We start from the raw sequence: 15,725 nt of genomic DNA, 5'->3' as shown, positions 1-15,725 counted from the left end.
TCGGCTGGATGCCAGGTGCCCACCAAGCCGCTCGATCATTCCCCTCCTCAGCAGGACAGGGGGGAGAAAATAAGATGGATAAAAACTCGTGGGTCACGAGAAAGGCAGTTTAATACGGCAAAAGCAAAGGCCGTGCACAGAAGCAAAGGAAAAGAAAAGATTTATTCTCTGCTTCCCATCAGCAGGTGATGTCCAGCCACTTCCCGGGAAGCAGGGCTTCAGTATGCTTAGCGGTTGCTCCGGAAGACAAACATCATAATAACGAATGCCCCCCTTCCTCCTTCTTCTCTTAGCTTTTATTGCTGAGCAGACGTCATATGCTATGGAATACCCCTTTGGGCAGTTTGGGTCAGCTGTCCTGGCTATGTCCCCTCCCACGATCTCGCCCACCCCCAGCCTAGCGGTGAGGGGGGAATGTTGCAGAGACAGCCCTGGTGCTGTGCGAGCACTGCTCAGCAGTACCCAAAACACTGGTGCCCTATCAGCACCCTTCCAGCTACCAATACAAAGTACAGCACTATTAGGGCTGCTATGGGGAAAACTAACTCCATCTCAGCCAGACCCAATACAAACATCATCTCAGTTGCTGCAGACAGAGCATCAACAACCTTTGGGGCTTGATAATCTGAGTATTTTTCCAAGAGGCTTCCTGCAGGTCTCAACACATCAGACACTGAGCTGGCCTGGCCTGGCTGCAAGTGGAGGGAGGAACAGCTTCGCTGCCAGTTCACCCTCCCCTTGGGAGCTGCTGCCTCAGATGGCTTCCTCCAAAGATGCTATTGGGGAGGCTGCAGGCTATACAGACTCATGTGGTGACCTGGGCACCACTTGCCTCACTGGTGGGATCCCCCTCATCCCCCCATCCCTTAGGGAGCAGCCAACCCCATTCGTCCCCAACATATCACCCTTTGCCTCAACAGTGCAGCTGGTTTCGTGTTTTAGGGAGACAGATGCACTCTGAGAACATAGGATCAACAGAAGTTTTCCCAATACGAACACAGCAGCAAGACCAGCTCTAGCTGCTGAGGGAATGGAGCGACAACCACAGATGAAGAACTAGAACTAGATATAAAGCCAAATGAATATTCAATGGAAATTGATTCCTTCAGGTAAAGAAACACTAACCGCAGGCTAGTCTGGAGTAATTATTTTACCCTCCATAAATCTGAGCATGACCAGGAAATGAAGAGTTCCTGGAACAGTTAGTGTCTTTTTGAAAGGTACAGAACATGTGGCTTACAAAATGCATGTCTGCCATAAGCAGCTAAATACAAACACACAAGCATATACTATAGAACAAACAAGTCTGTGAAACAGACTGATAAAAAAAAATGAGGTTTACAAGTTTAGTATGAAATGGTGTGTGTTGTGGAGAGCAACGGATGAAAGCTTGGAGCACCTCTGGGGAGATGCAGAATTTGTGGCTCTGGGAAAGCCCAACGCATCGGAGATGTTACCGGGGTCCCACCTCAGCTCACTCGGTGGCAGTTCTGCAGCCGACACCAACGGCAACAACTCCAAACAGAGCCTGCGGGTGAAGGGGGGCAGAGCACAATGACATGAGCCACCCTAACATTGTCCCCTGTGTTGTGTAGCCAATCTGTGGCTGCACAGAGCACAGGACACGCTGGGCAAGCACCAACCTCCCTGCAACGTCCCTGCTGATGTGGATGGCTTGTGGATGCATATTTAAGTCGCTGAAAATCTATCCTAAATGCTTAAGGTAGGATTAACCTGCTCTTTCTAACCAAAAATGTAGGTATCGGAGCACTGTGGACCCTCTTTGCAGCCAGGGAAAGGAACAGGCACCTCGAGAAGATGATGCCTCTTGCCCCAAAAGGTCTCCAACACAAGGCGAGCAGCACTTTGCAAAGGCTTATTTTCCTCCCCTGTTTAGAATGACGTGCCTGGTTTCAGACACACACGGTAGCATCAACAAATCCCCTCCTCCGAGCCAAGCTCTTTCAATGAATACTCTCAATTTATCCCGCCCAACCCCAGCAGACCTCTCCTCCTCTCCCTTTCAGAGCTGGGCCTGCAGCCACCCTCACTTGCCCATGCCCCGGGCTGCTGCTGCGGCGTTGACGGAGGAGACAGGGAGGAAAGCAGGCAGGAGAAACCAGAAAAGAGCAACTATGTCTAATAAAGAGCAGCCTGGCAGGGGATCCAGGTAAATGAGTGAACTGAGGCATGATACAGGGCAAAGACAAATTCTGCAGCTCCTCCAGGACTCCCGGGCAGAGGGGAAATAAAGCAGCACCATTACTTTACTCGAGGAGTTGCTAACAAGCTACCTCCACGGTTTTCTGCTGTTGCAAGATGATACTCCATAGTGAGTGAAAAAGCAAGCCATGTTATTGCAAAGGGAAATATGTTTAGACCCGTAATGTAGCGTTTTCCAGCCAGAGGCTTTGGGGACCTACTGTTCTTCCTCCATATCTTTATTTGGTAAAGTGAGGAAATAAAGGTATTATAAGTAAGGGCAATTCAGTGACAATTTAGCAACTGGTGTCCATTTTGGTGGCTTTTGAGGGTATCTAACGTCTTTCAAATGGCCATAAAATGCTTCTAAAGGAATTCCTGTGGCTTCAGTGAAACGGAGCCAGGACCTTGAGCACAGAAGGAGAACTAGCCTGAAGGACTACAGCAAAACTCCTCCTTGCTGAGCCCACGGCAGAAGCGGGAGCTGAGAGATAGCCTACCTGAAGTGGCGTCCCAAGCTGAGCTCCGGACCAAAGGGTTTGTCGGTGACAATGGTAGTGCCAATGCCGACAGCCCGGACGGGGATGACATAGGAACGGCTGTTCTCTATGACCAGTTTCACCTCATCCTTGAATTTCTCTGCGTCATCCAAGTTTGCAATGATGGTCACAGACACCTCGGTCTCGGGGGGGATCACTCCTTTACTGGGTTCAATCCTCCAGCGTGAGCGTTTGCCAGCCTGTAAGACAAGACAAACACTAACTTAGCATGGAAACCATGGACCCTGGTCTCTTGTGGGGTGCAGGAAAAGGAAGGACTAAAGATATGAGGGTAAAAAACAGAAAGGCTTCATTTCCCTAAATCTAAGCTACAGTGTCTGGAAACAGCAATTATGCAGGAGCTTATACAACCTGTAGTTTACCCTCCTTTAACAGACTCTCTTCATTAACCCCATTTTGCCCAACCCAAGAGATGCTCATCCTCAGGAGAAGGTTATTCCCCCTTCTCTTTTGGTCTCTCTTTTGGAGCGCGCACCAAGGGAAGCTACTTTCTCTCTCCTGCCTTCCCAGCCACGGTGGCCGGGTTTGCATGAAGGCTCAAGGCCAGAGGAAGCCAGGACTGCTCAAATCCCACCATGGCAGCCACGTGCCTGGGGGATACTGCTGAGAGCCTGAAGAATAACTCTGCAAAACCGGTCGATCAAAACCCCAAAACCAAAGTCTTCTTTCCCAAGAGTTAGGCAGTGCTTCTCAACAGCCCCTGAAGGACTGAAGCACTCGGTCCCCACTGATCATCTACTGCATTGAGGTGTCCCACTGTCCTTGGCTTTGAAGCATTCAGCTCTAAGTGTTTACAGCAGGGCAGTAAAGAAATAAGCAGAAAGAAAGGGCAAGACATTCCCTGTGGGCATGGCCGGGGCTTCCCAAGCATTCTCTTCCTCTGGTTTCTCATGCACCTTCGGCTAGGAATGGGGCAATAAGGGGGCTGGACCCCCGGTCCATTTAAAAGCACAGTCGCAGGGAGCAAGCTTGCAGCGGACAAAGAGAAACGCATGCAATGTTCCCCGGCCAGCATGAAATGCACTGGGATGTAGATGTACGGCTTCAAAGTGTCCATCACGGTGTTAGTGGCACCCACACCCCACAGTTCAGTGCTGTGTTTGGGACAACAGGCACTACTCACCCAAAACACCTCAGTATTGTAAGAGAAAAGGGTTTTTTCTTCTTTTTTTTAATGAAAAGCAAGGGTGAGCTTGGAGGCCTGACATGATCCAAGTGCCTGATCCAGGTGAAGTCAGCTTGAGTTTCCATCTGTCAGGCTGGTGGCACTGAGCTCTAACAGGACACCAGCCAGCCCAAGGGAGAAGAGCACCAGCAAACCAAGCAGCATGTCAGAGTCATGGAAAGCATTTTAAATAACCCCCCCAAAATGACCTCTGCTAACAAGGGTAAGACTAGCGGGAGGACAGGGAAGCAATAACTTCCTGAGCATTCAGGGTCCCGGCAGCGTTGGTAGGTGCCTCAGCTATGAAAACTCCTTAGGCTGACTGCAGGTCAGGTCTGCATGCCTGCATCCCAGGATGGAGCATGCCAAAGGCATCAAAATTATTCCAGGCACTGGCAAAACTAATAAACTCAGTTCCAGGCTCTTCAAAGCCTTCCCTCAATGCAGCCTGCACAATTCGTTCAGATAACAACCAAATCGCCCATCAGCCAGAACAAGAAACAGAATCACTAAAGAAGCATCCCTTTATTGGTACTGGTTTTAAGTTTATCTCCTTGGTTTGCTGTCTCTCCATATGACCATTTCTTTAATAAAGGGAATGTCGTCAAAAAGCTTGAGATAATATGCAATGAAATCAGTAAATGAAACAAAACCTGCACTAAATGAGGAGAGAAGCAAATATGGGAAAGGGAACTGCATGTTCTCTCCTTGCTTACACCAAGTTTGACCAAAACTCTTTATATGCTGCCTGAAAATCACTTGATTTTCTCCAGGGAATCCCAGTGAGAAGATAAACAGGTGCAGCTTCTTTTTTTTTTTTTTTTTTTTTTAAATAAACAAAACTTGGTTTCTTCTGCAGTGTCTGCTCCAGTTGAATATGATGGCAGCTCATCCCTGGGAAGGTGGAAGGGGATCTGCTCCCCAGGCACTCTCCTGAAGACGACAACACATCTGGCTGGATGACCGCTGCTGGAGACCGGGCGGCAGTGAGCTCCATCAGGAGCACAGGGCTCTGGATTAGGGAGGTCAAGGATCCCGTCAACGGAGACAGGACCCCAAAATTAGGAAACAGAGCACCGTCACTAGAAGGGGAAGTCCCAAGAAAGCTTTCCTCTCTCCTCCCTCATTACAAGGCACCAGGAAAACACCGTTTGCCTCCCTGCGGTAGCACATAACACACCCAGCACGGTGGTTATGCAGGCAGAAGAAAGCTGCCGCTGATGAACAAAAATTGCACCCTAAGCCTTCTCTTTTCCTTCCTGATCACACAGGTGTGATATGCAGCTGCCTTCTGTGATGCTGAGACATGTCATTCTTTGTAGACAAATAAAAGATGCCTGAGGAGACAGAGTGACAACAAACAAGTAGGAAACGATCAAAGAAAGATGTTTTTTTCTCTCTGCCTTTCTGCACGGAGAGCAAACACTTCCATTAATCAAGACAACTCTTTTGCACTTGTCAATACAGCAAAAATCAGACACTTAGGGAAACAGGAAAAGAAGATGACAGCAGCAGCAAGGAGGAGAAACGGCCGCTTTTTTCAGCAGTTCGCATCAGCCCCCAGCTAAGCTGCAGCAGCTCCTTCATGTTGACCTATTCCTCCAGTCTTTTTTACCAAGAAAAAGGCAAATCCTCCCCTTGCAGGATCCACAGGATGCTCTAACAGGGCTGCCTGGCAGCTGGGAAAGCAATCTGACAAGGAAAGGTACGTCAGACAGACACAGGATTCAGTGGATGAGCACGGGATAACACGCTGGCCCCAAGGGTCACAGACCAGCAGCTACCCCGGCAAGCAGGGATAAGCCAACCAAGGACCAGGGTATGAAGTCCCTACACTCCACTACAAACCCAAAAAGCCTCATCTCAATGCACAGCTTTGGAGGGTTTTTTTATTTCCTTCCTTCTGGTGGCAGAGATGCTCAGTGCTGCTCCCCGCAGCCCACCTGACGGAGACAAGAGGGGTACAGGGAAGCCTGTGCATGACGACTGGTACTCCAGGCAATTCCTGAAGTCGCTATCCCGAAGTGAAGTTTTCCACAAAAAACATCTCAGCTTCCTCCAATAATGTTCTTTTCTCCCATAAAGCAAGAAGAAAGCTCGACTTGACAGGAACAGCAATTTGCACGTGATGGTTAAGGACACCACCATGGCCATCTGCATTACAGCATTTTCCTTTTCTGTTTTGAACAAGACACCAGTCTTTTATTTGCCCTGTTGCTGCCCCTTAATCTAATCTCATTCAGTTTGTTGAGCTGCCAGTCAGTGTGCTGTAACGCTGCTGATCCAACGCTGCTCTGAAAATTTCAATCAAGAGCTCTTTCTTTCGAGTGAGGACCGTGATCCAGAAGCCTAACTGCAAAAAGCCAGGGTTTTGAGATTAGCCATCAAACGGGAAACAGGGAAATCCCAACTCGCTGTCCTGCGGCAATCTCCAAGCAGGAAATCAAAGCAGCAGCTTTGGCATCTTCAAGAAACACAAGACTTGGGTTCAGGGGCACAAGTGAATGAAGGATGCCCAAGTCACCCACCAGCTAGGCTAAGGGACAGCCGGAGCCAGTTCTGCTCTCAGATCTACATGTGCAGGTCACCCTGACACCCAACCGCATCTCAAATTCTATCTCCAAAATTATTCAGTCCTCTCTTCTTCCGATCAATAAACTGCCAGGCAGCCTAAGGCAGCAGCGAAGGGCAAAACTTCAATCGAGGCAACAAAACAGCACCAAAGTAGGCATCTGCTGAGGGCAAGGGAGTAGCTCAAGCACATCTCGCCTGCCACAGCGCTGCTCCCATCAGGCAGGCTCAGCATCATCGTCTTGAAGAGTCTGAAGAGCCCTTGCTGAAACGGCTGATCCAGCAGGTTCCTGGGACCTGCCTCCTTGAACATCTCCAGGATAGCAGCAGCTATCCTGAGAAGCTGAGATGCTCACCATGGGGTAACTCCATGCTGGGGAGTCAGCAGAGGGGCTATGGAACAGCAGAGGCCATCTTTAACTGCAGGAAAAGAAACCATCCCTGAACCACCTCATATTACTGTTCCAGTTATTGATTAGCAAAATATTTGCAGAGATTGCAGGGAAGCAGGATGGGATTTATTGCCCAATCCCCTAAGTTAGGGCACTGAGGCAATGGAGAGGCAGATACACCCCTGCAAGCCCCCTGGGTGCACTGCAAGCTGCTCGGGGGAGGGAGGGAAGGCATCACACAGAGATGGAAAGCAAAATTTCTTTGTGGAGACAAAGAAAGCTGCCCTGGGAATCCCCCAATTTCAGGTTACGTTTATGCTCCTGGGCACAGAAACTGGAGTGAAACAGATGGAAAAGCAGCAGGAAGGAAATTCAGCCTGGGTTAACCAGCCCCAGAACTTCAACCCGCCTAGCACAGAGAAGCACAAACCCCCTCCAAACCCTGTTTTCCTGCCCTGAGCCCCCCTCCAGTGGGGAGCACATCCCACCCCGCCTCAGCACCCAAGCCCTTCCCAGCTGCATCAGCCCTGCTCCCCCTGCCAGGGAAGCAGCCAAGCTCTCCTCCTGCTACGCAGCTTCTCACACTAGGCAGCCTCCACGAATTAAATAACCTTCTTCTGCAGCTAGTCTCCAGAGATGCTCTGCAACGCTACGGACTCTACAGACTCCGTCGCTACACCACACTTACAAGCATATTTTTGTGCAACAACCCAGCTGGGGTGACCCCCCGTGAGTGTGAAACTCACCTCACCACGAGCAGTTGGAGGACAGACCTCACACCCTAGTCCCTATCATTAGCAGGAGGTTGAGGCAAAGGAGATGCAGACGCAACAGGGAAACCACAGGGCAACCCATGCCCTTTCAGGAGCAAAGGGCCACAGGATTCCCTTCATCTCCTAGAGCTCCAAAAGCATGACTCTCCGAGCTAAATACCTTCCACAAAATAAAGGGACAACTTGTGAAAATGATCCAGACTCATTTCTGCTCAAACATCTATGCAAATTCTCTGTTTTACTGAGGGGCGCCCCAGCTAAAACCACCCCCAGAGCCAGGCTCCTCTTACCGCATTGTGATGGAATATCTTGCTTTCTCTCTCAGAGAGCGATACGGAAATGTTGTGTATAAAAAACAAGTCACGCGCTGTTATGGACCAGTCATTTTTGTTGGGAAATAGCCCCACAGATACTTACCATCTCTGCCCAGAAGGATGCAGGGATGACAGTCTGATTGCAGAGGTGGAGAGTTCGGGAAGCATCTTGCAGAACTTGGATACTGCCGAAATTTATCTTACTTGGATGCACGTAGACAACTGGTCCTTCTCCAACGCTCACTAGATGGATTTTCTACTCCAGGAAGCAGGTAGGAAAGATCAAAAAGAACAGGGAAAGATTGAAAAGATTAGACAGCTCTAAGGGTACTCCTAGACTGAGGGATAATTAGGGTGGTTTGAAGTTTACAGTGTGGTAAGACTGAAACAGAAGGCCTGGAGCACGTGTGGGATCTGGAGCAATCCCATCTGAAAGCCACAAGCTCCCAGTATCAGGGGATAAAGAAACCCAGTTTCCCACGCTTGCTTTTTCACACCTCCTCTACACTGTTAGCTCTCTTTCCTGTACCCTGTGCCTGGTCCCACCCCTTTTCCTGCTCAGTCTTGCCCCAAACCACCCTCCCTGACTTCTGCTGCTGCACAGCCCCACTTGGAGACTAACTTTGTTAACACTCCCAAAAGCAACACCTGAGACAACCAGCACAAGTCAGAAGCAAAGCAGGCTCTTCAGAGTACAGATCACGCAAGTTAGTTGCCTCTGATTTGTGCTTGTGTGTATTGCTGGTATTATATGAATAACAGACATAAATTCTAGTGGGGGGAAACCCTTCTTTTGAAGGGAAGCATGCCTTATATTTACGAGCAACTGTTTTGTCAAACTTCACACTTCCCTGCAAAGCCTGCGTTGCCTGGCCTTCCCATTGACTGCTTTACATTGCACATCCACAAGGGTCTGGGTTGAGAAGTTCAGTGGCATCCAGGGGATTTAGCAGCATCATTTCCATTCCTTTTAATGGAAGTTTAAATCCCTCAACTACTTTCAAAATGTCAGCCTTCCTTTCTGTAACAGAAAGCTTAAGGTTCCCAGCAATCCTCTGACATCCTCCTTCATGCTCAGACAGATGGCAAGACATTTTAAAACAGTTGCTTCAAAAGTTAATACCATTTTAATTCAAAGTGTAACTAAATTTCATCTAGATTTCAGCTAGATGAAGCCAGGACACTACATACAACGGTCTCTTGACTACATTTTGTTGTCGCTGCTGCTGTTGTGTATGCAAATGGTGTGGAGACTCAAGTGTCTGTGGCTGGGACTTTTGGCAAAGAGATTTGATGGATTTTTCTCAAACATGATGGGCCTGACTTCAGAAAAGCTTAAATCCAGCTTTGGACAAAACATCACTTCAGCATGTTTTCTTACGTGCTTGCTTTAGCAGGATTCAGGGAAGTCCCTGTGCGCTCCTGAGCAAAAGTCCTAATGAAGCAGCGGTTGCTGCTCGTCTAATAATACAGCAGAGTAGGAGAGGCAGGGATCGTGCTGCATTTTAGACTGGGCTTGTTATCCCATCTCACATACCCATAATGAAATGCTGTGTCAGACACTTAGATTACCACCTAAGAGAATACCATCCCTCCTCTTCTCTGGGCATGAGCCACGGCTCATGCCACGGATCCCTTCTTTCCTTGTCCACGCCAGCCATATATTACAAGTTCTTGTTTTCCGAGGAAGAATCCCTGTATGCTTTATGCCCCACCAAGATGAGTCGCACAAAGGCACACATCTCCCCTAGCACTCACCAGCGGGGATCCTTCGCTCCCAAACACCGCGACACGAGCCACTGTGTCCTGCTCTCCCGTCACCTGGGCTTCCAGTGTAACCGGGATCTCCACCAAGCTGCGAGGCTGGATAATCCCGCATGGCATGGGGCTGGAGTACCACACAGAAGCATCCTTCTTGTGTTCCTATAAGGCACAGAATCAAAACCAACTTTAAAGCTTCCTCAAAGGTCACTCTGAACTCCTTGACATCTACACTGACAATTCACACACATTTTTAAAAATCCCTAGAAGAAAGCAGAAAGGCACAAAAACAGATGCAAGACTAGTATAGGCTTACCATCCTGAGGGGGTCCAAGAGCTGCTGCATGCACAAACACCTGCTCCTGTGCTGGCAGCCTCCTTGCAGCAGCCTTTCATGACCCTCTAAGTTCTCCTACGTGAAAGCACCCCAAAGACTACACTATGAACTGCTTCCTAAAGTTTCTATTCAGGCAGGTTCCTATTTAACTGCTTTCTAAAGTTTCTATTCAGGTAGGTTCCTGTTCTCTGCAAACCTTTAGGTTTGAATATAAACCAGCAAGGTCTTCTCCAAAACTCCTTTTTTCCTAATATACCCCTTGACAACATTTGAGGAAAGGAGGTGGATGCAATGCCAAACCTGAGGAAGAACTGTGTAGCAGCCTGGGAGATTGCTGTTGTTCTCAAGGGTCAGCATCTGCCGATACGGGTACTTTAGAAAGCACCGTCCAAATGTCACGACCGGGTTGAGCACTCGCAGCTGAGGAACGACGCATCTAGGCAAAGAGATGATCAAAAGGGAATTGGAGATACTGAGAGAATGTAGAATTTGTTTACTCCCCAAATAGCATGAAATGGAGCATAACACATGTCACTGTCAAATGGACGTTTAATACCCCTACAGCAATAAATTGCCTTTAATTTCTTTTTATACAACAACCTCTTGTAAAGGAGGAGCAAACCCTGAGTCTCAGCATTGTAGGGGCTGCCAAGTGCCCAGGCAGAGCACCGTGCCCTGTCCCAGAGCTGTCTGATGGGCACCTTTGCCCCAGGAGGCTTGCAAAGACACCTTGCACCCTCCTGACGCTCCTAGCAAGGCATGAGCTCCAGGGGAGCCTTCCCACCCATGACCAGGGCTCACCAAGCCTCAGGGAACACAAGACCCCAGAATCTCAATAAAAATTACTCCCTCCTCTCCCATACTGCTTTTGCCCTGCCTGAAAACTCAGCCATTTACCCCAGCAACAGAGGGCACAAGCCACCACCTGCCTCACACAGTGGCTGGTCACCCTTTCCCCACTTCTGTAGCCACCTTGCTCCTTGACCCTCACAGGTCCATACACTGTCTGCTCCCATTTGCACTTCTTTTACGGAATTGCAGCCCAGGCACTGACTGGACGACTCTCCCTCTTGCAATTAAACTGACACCCACTGCAGCACAACAGCATCGAATCTGGCTGCAGCAAGAACAGCTTTTGACTTAAATCTGAGAACATTACGTCTCAGAAGAACCAGAGGAAAGCAGAGAAACCTGAGCTCACCTTCCACATCAAGGACTATTTTCCCCATCCTAAGATCTTGCCTCTACTTTCCCTCACCAGTCCTGACACAAGCCCCTTCCCCATTTGCACATGCCTTTGTTAACTGAACCAGACACCAGCTTTCAGCAGGCTGATCGCTGCATCCCAAACGAATGTTGCATTTTGGTCGCAACCCAGCACAAGTCCACCACTTGCAGGAAGAAGGAGAGGCAGCCCTTTGGAAATTTCTTACACCTCAAGCACCAAAAGCCAGGCCAAACATGAATATAATTACTGTTCCCTTTAGAAAAAGGCTCAGCCCCATGCCTGTCCGTTGAGCACAGGTGCTTCTCAACGTGGGCTGCTTTCAAAGCACTGCTGTTCTCCTAGCTAGCTGGGTAGAACTAGCTCATTAAGCAACGCTTCTTGTTTGGAGATGGAGCCAGAAAACCGCGTGCAAGGCAGTGTGCTGGTGGTGGGTGCACGAGGACAGACGATGAGCTGCAAGCGAAGCGGGGATACCTGGCTGTGAGAGGCAATGCCAACACCTCCTTGCCAACACCATCCACGTCCACCACCAGTGCCAGCTCATATCTCTTCACGGTGTTGGAACACAGGGTGACCTGGTGGAAGGGAAGACCATCAAATACTTTATCGCTCCCAAAAGCCATCGTCCATGTGTGGTGTCCTCCGGTTCTCCTTCCACAGTAAGGAAAGGCAGGGTTTTGCCCTAATTCTTCTGCTGGTCCATGTACAGAGCACAGGCTCTGTGAATAATAAAAGTCTTCTGACAAGATTTGCTTTGTTAAATACACCGTGCAGTTACCAAGGTATATGCAAGGTAAATTAAAGCACAATTAGACTAATGCTCTACTCACCACTGTATTAAAATTAAGGGACCAGTTTGTAATCTCGACTAGAATAGCATAAATCCAGAGGACATCTGCTGACTTGAACAGAATGAGTTCAGCTTTACAGGGGGAAGCTGAGAGCAAAACGTGGCCCAGCAGATGCTGTGCAGTTCACGGCTGCCAGAGCTTTTTCAGTCCCCCTTGGAGATCGCTGCAGTGAATACAGCTCCTCCTGCTCAACAGGACAGGAGAAATTAGACTGGGAAGAAAGGCAAACTGCTTTATCCAATGACATCTCTCTTTTTAACAGCCACCTTCTGTCCTCATCCTTCCTCTGCCCACTTTAAATCCAAGAGATCGCTCTAAGCAGCTCTCAAAAACACAGGAGTGGCTTCTGTACCTGACTATACGGTACAAGACCTTCCGCTTAGGATTCTGGAAACAAAACGGTGCTCCTTCTGAAACGTCCCAGAGTAACCCAGCCAACAAAAGCCTAACACTAATGCATATATCTTACTCGCTGTGCTGGTTTTGGCTGGGGTAGAGGTAACTTTCTTCATAGCAGCTAGTATGGGGCTGTGTTTTGGATTTGTGCTGGAAACAGTGTTGATAAAGCAGGGATGTTTTAGTTACTGCTGAGCAGTGCTTACACAGAGTCAAGGCCTTTTCTGCTTCTCACCACCAGCGAGTAGGCTGGGGGTGCACAAGAAGTTGGGAGGGGACACAGCTGGGACAGCTGACCCCAACTGACCAAAGGGATATTCCATACCATATGACGTCATGCTCAGCATATAAAGCTGGGGGAAGAAGAAGGAAGGGGGGGGACATTCGGAGTAATGGCGTTTGTCTTCCCAAGTAACCGTTACGCGTGATGGAGCCCTGCTTTCCTGGAGATGGCTGAACACCTGCCTGCCGATGGGAAGTGGTGAATGAATTCCTTCTTTTGCTTTGCTTGCGTGTGCGGCTTTTGCTTTACCTATTAAACTGTCTTTATCTCAACCCACGAGCTTTCTCACTTTTACTTTTCCGATTCTCTCCCCCATCCCACCTGGGGGGAGTGAGCGAGCGGCTGTGTGGTGCTTGGTTGCCAGCTGGGGTTAAACCACGACACTCGCGTTATGCTAGCAGCACTAAAGCCCTCTCATACATCAGTGAAGCTTCAGCTCCACCTGCTGAAGCACGTATGGCCGGACTCTTCCCATACCTCGATATCCATGACCCCCTGGGAGCGGATGGTCCCTCTGCACGGCGTTACGGTAAATTCGGTTGGCTTCACAAGACCTTGGGCTCCCCTTCTCCAGTAGGAGTGAGTGTTGTCCGACATATGAACAAAACTGGTAACACTGGGCTCTCCCGAGCCGTCCCCAGGAATGCGAAGGTTGAAGGTCATGGGCACCAAGGAGGTGTTAGTGAGGCAACACGACAAGGTGCGAGGGAAACCTAGGAAAAAGACACAAATATGAATTTACGCCCCAATTATCCCCCTGAGTCCTGGTGTGAATATCCTGTTATGATAAAACTGTGCCTGGAGTTTAGCTCTTTTCAATCTGAATCACAGCTAACTGAGAAACTAAGCAAGGAATTCATCGTCACTTAAGCTCCCTTTTATGCTGATCACAGAGATTGCTTTCTTGGCAATGCCCACTCTTAGCGATGCCGAACACCAGAATTTTGTCTCTCTTTACCTGAGGAGCGCTCTCACATGCCCCAAAACCAGCATCAATTATTTCTCACTTATGAGCGTACATCCAGACAGAACATTGATTCTGAAAATTCAGTCTGTAACATTCTCTCTTAAATCCACAAACGCTCCCACAGTTTTCAATATATAAAAGCAGTGTATTGTCATCGAGGAGAAGCTCCAGTAAAAGAAAGGATGGATGCAATTGGCTACTACAGCACAATGCAAAGCACTCTAATGCAGTTTCTCTAGGCAGCATCCTCAAGGCATCTCCTATTTTGGGGCAATCAGAGTCAGCTCGTGACAACCTGCAGCCCACTTCACAGGAGGCAAGCCTGATGCTTGCTTAGAAATTAGCAGGAACCGTGTCTCAGCTTACCTAACAAATGGAGACATCACATCCATGCTGCACACTGGCTTTGGTTACTGCCCGCAAGGGTTTACATCACTTTAGCTTGGATACCTGCCTTCCATAATGGAAAAGCAGTTATACAACCACACCTGGTGGGGATGTGCTGCAGAGACAGGACATCAGCCCACAACCTGCTCTGGAGTGGATATCTGGCTTGGCTGGCCAGCTCTGTGAGAAGGAGACATCTCCCATGGCCTGCTTACCAAGAGTTACTTGAATACAGATGGGGAGCAAAAGCAACAGCAGACAGCAGGTAGTTCATCCATGCCCATCAACAGTGACCACTGCCCACCTCCAGCAACTACTCCAGCAGGGAGGCAGGGAGCGCACAGAAAGAACAAACACAGTCTTCACAATCCCAAAGGAGACCAAAGTCCCCAGATGCAGACAACAGTCAGCAGCAGAGCTAAAAGAAGCAAAAATACAGTAGCTGCCTTCAGCTCAAAAGGCCTTATTAATGAAATCAGATTAAGTAGGATGAAGCTCCTATTACATAACCATATTTCTGCCTGGTGTGTTTCTGGTTTTATTTATTCAAAAGGAAATAAAGAAGTGGCAGAGTGGTGATGTAGGGAGGGGAGGAAGCAGCTCAGGAAAGGTAATGAGTTTTCTTAGAAAGTCCATGAACAGCATGAAAACACAGAGGCATCCTGGGTGCAGAATGATAATGGCCCTTCAATCACAATTGATTTCACAATTCAATTTTAGAACATCTCAGTAAAAAGCCTTTTGTGAGACAGAGATAGAGAACCAGAATCTGCATTTCAATGGAGACGCTCTGGATGCTCAGCCACCGGCTCCATCAGCAGACCTGGGCTTTTGGCAGGGAAGGAGAAGGAGCCCAGATCTCAGAGGATATCAGTGCCTGATGCCAAGCTATTGCTTGGGCATATTACCTGGGAGGTGAGAATGAGGTGACCTCACAGCACTAATCAACATCTCACACTAAAGGCCAGGTGGGGAAATGGTGCCCTTGCCTTGCAACACGCACATTCACCCAGAGCAGCTACAGGCTAGCATGTGGCTTCAACTCCCTTCTCCTGCAGTCCCATCCCCTGGGCCCTTCTGGCACAAGGACTTTCACAGCCATTCTGCTGCCAAGCATTGGAAGGTTGGGGCTGAACAGACTATGAGGGACACCAGAAAGCACTGACTTTCTGTTCCTTTGGTCCTATCTGACCTCATGATGGCACAACACTGCCTAAGCCACCAGCAGCCCTGGTTTTCACACCTCGAAGGCTGCTACGGAGGAACACAAGTGACTGGTGCTCTTCTGTTCAGGTGCTCTGTTTTGGTAATGCACAGACCTCTCAACCTATGCTCCAAGCCCAGGGCACACTCACCAAAGGAGACGTCACCGAAGCGGAGGGAAGGTACATTGAAATGAAAAGTCGGTCCGATGACACAGCCCCTGTGACGACAAAGACAGGCAGAGGAGGCATTGGTTTGGTTAAAGAGAAATGCAAAGTGTTCGGCTTTCGTTACTGCTCGAAGGGATAAAAGCTGGTCTCAGAACCACAGCAGGT

General features: G+C 48.9%; 1 pseudogene; it reads right to left on the bottom strand.

Annotated features, from left to right (window-relative positions):
- Positions 1–15,725, bottom strand: part of LOC132317614 (hydrocephalus-inducing protein homolog) — a 70,300-nt pseudogene that overhangs the window by 23,396 nt on the left and 31,179 nt on the right.

The sequence above is a fragment of the Gavia stellata genome, chromosome 10 (genome assembly GCF_030936135.1).
Source record: "Gavia stellata isolate bGavSte3 chromosome 10, bGavSte3.hap2, whole genome shotgun sequence".
NCBI lineage: Eukaryota > Metazoa > Chordata > Aves > Gaviiformes > Gaviidae > Gavia > Gavia stellata.
This window is presented reverse-complemented; position numbering and strand designations above follow the sequence as displayed.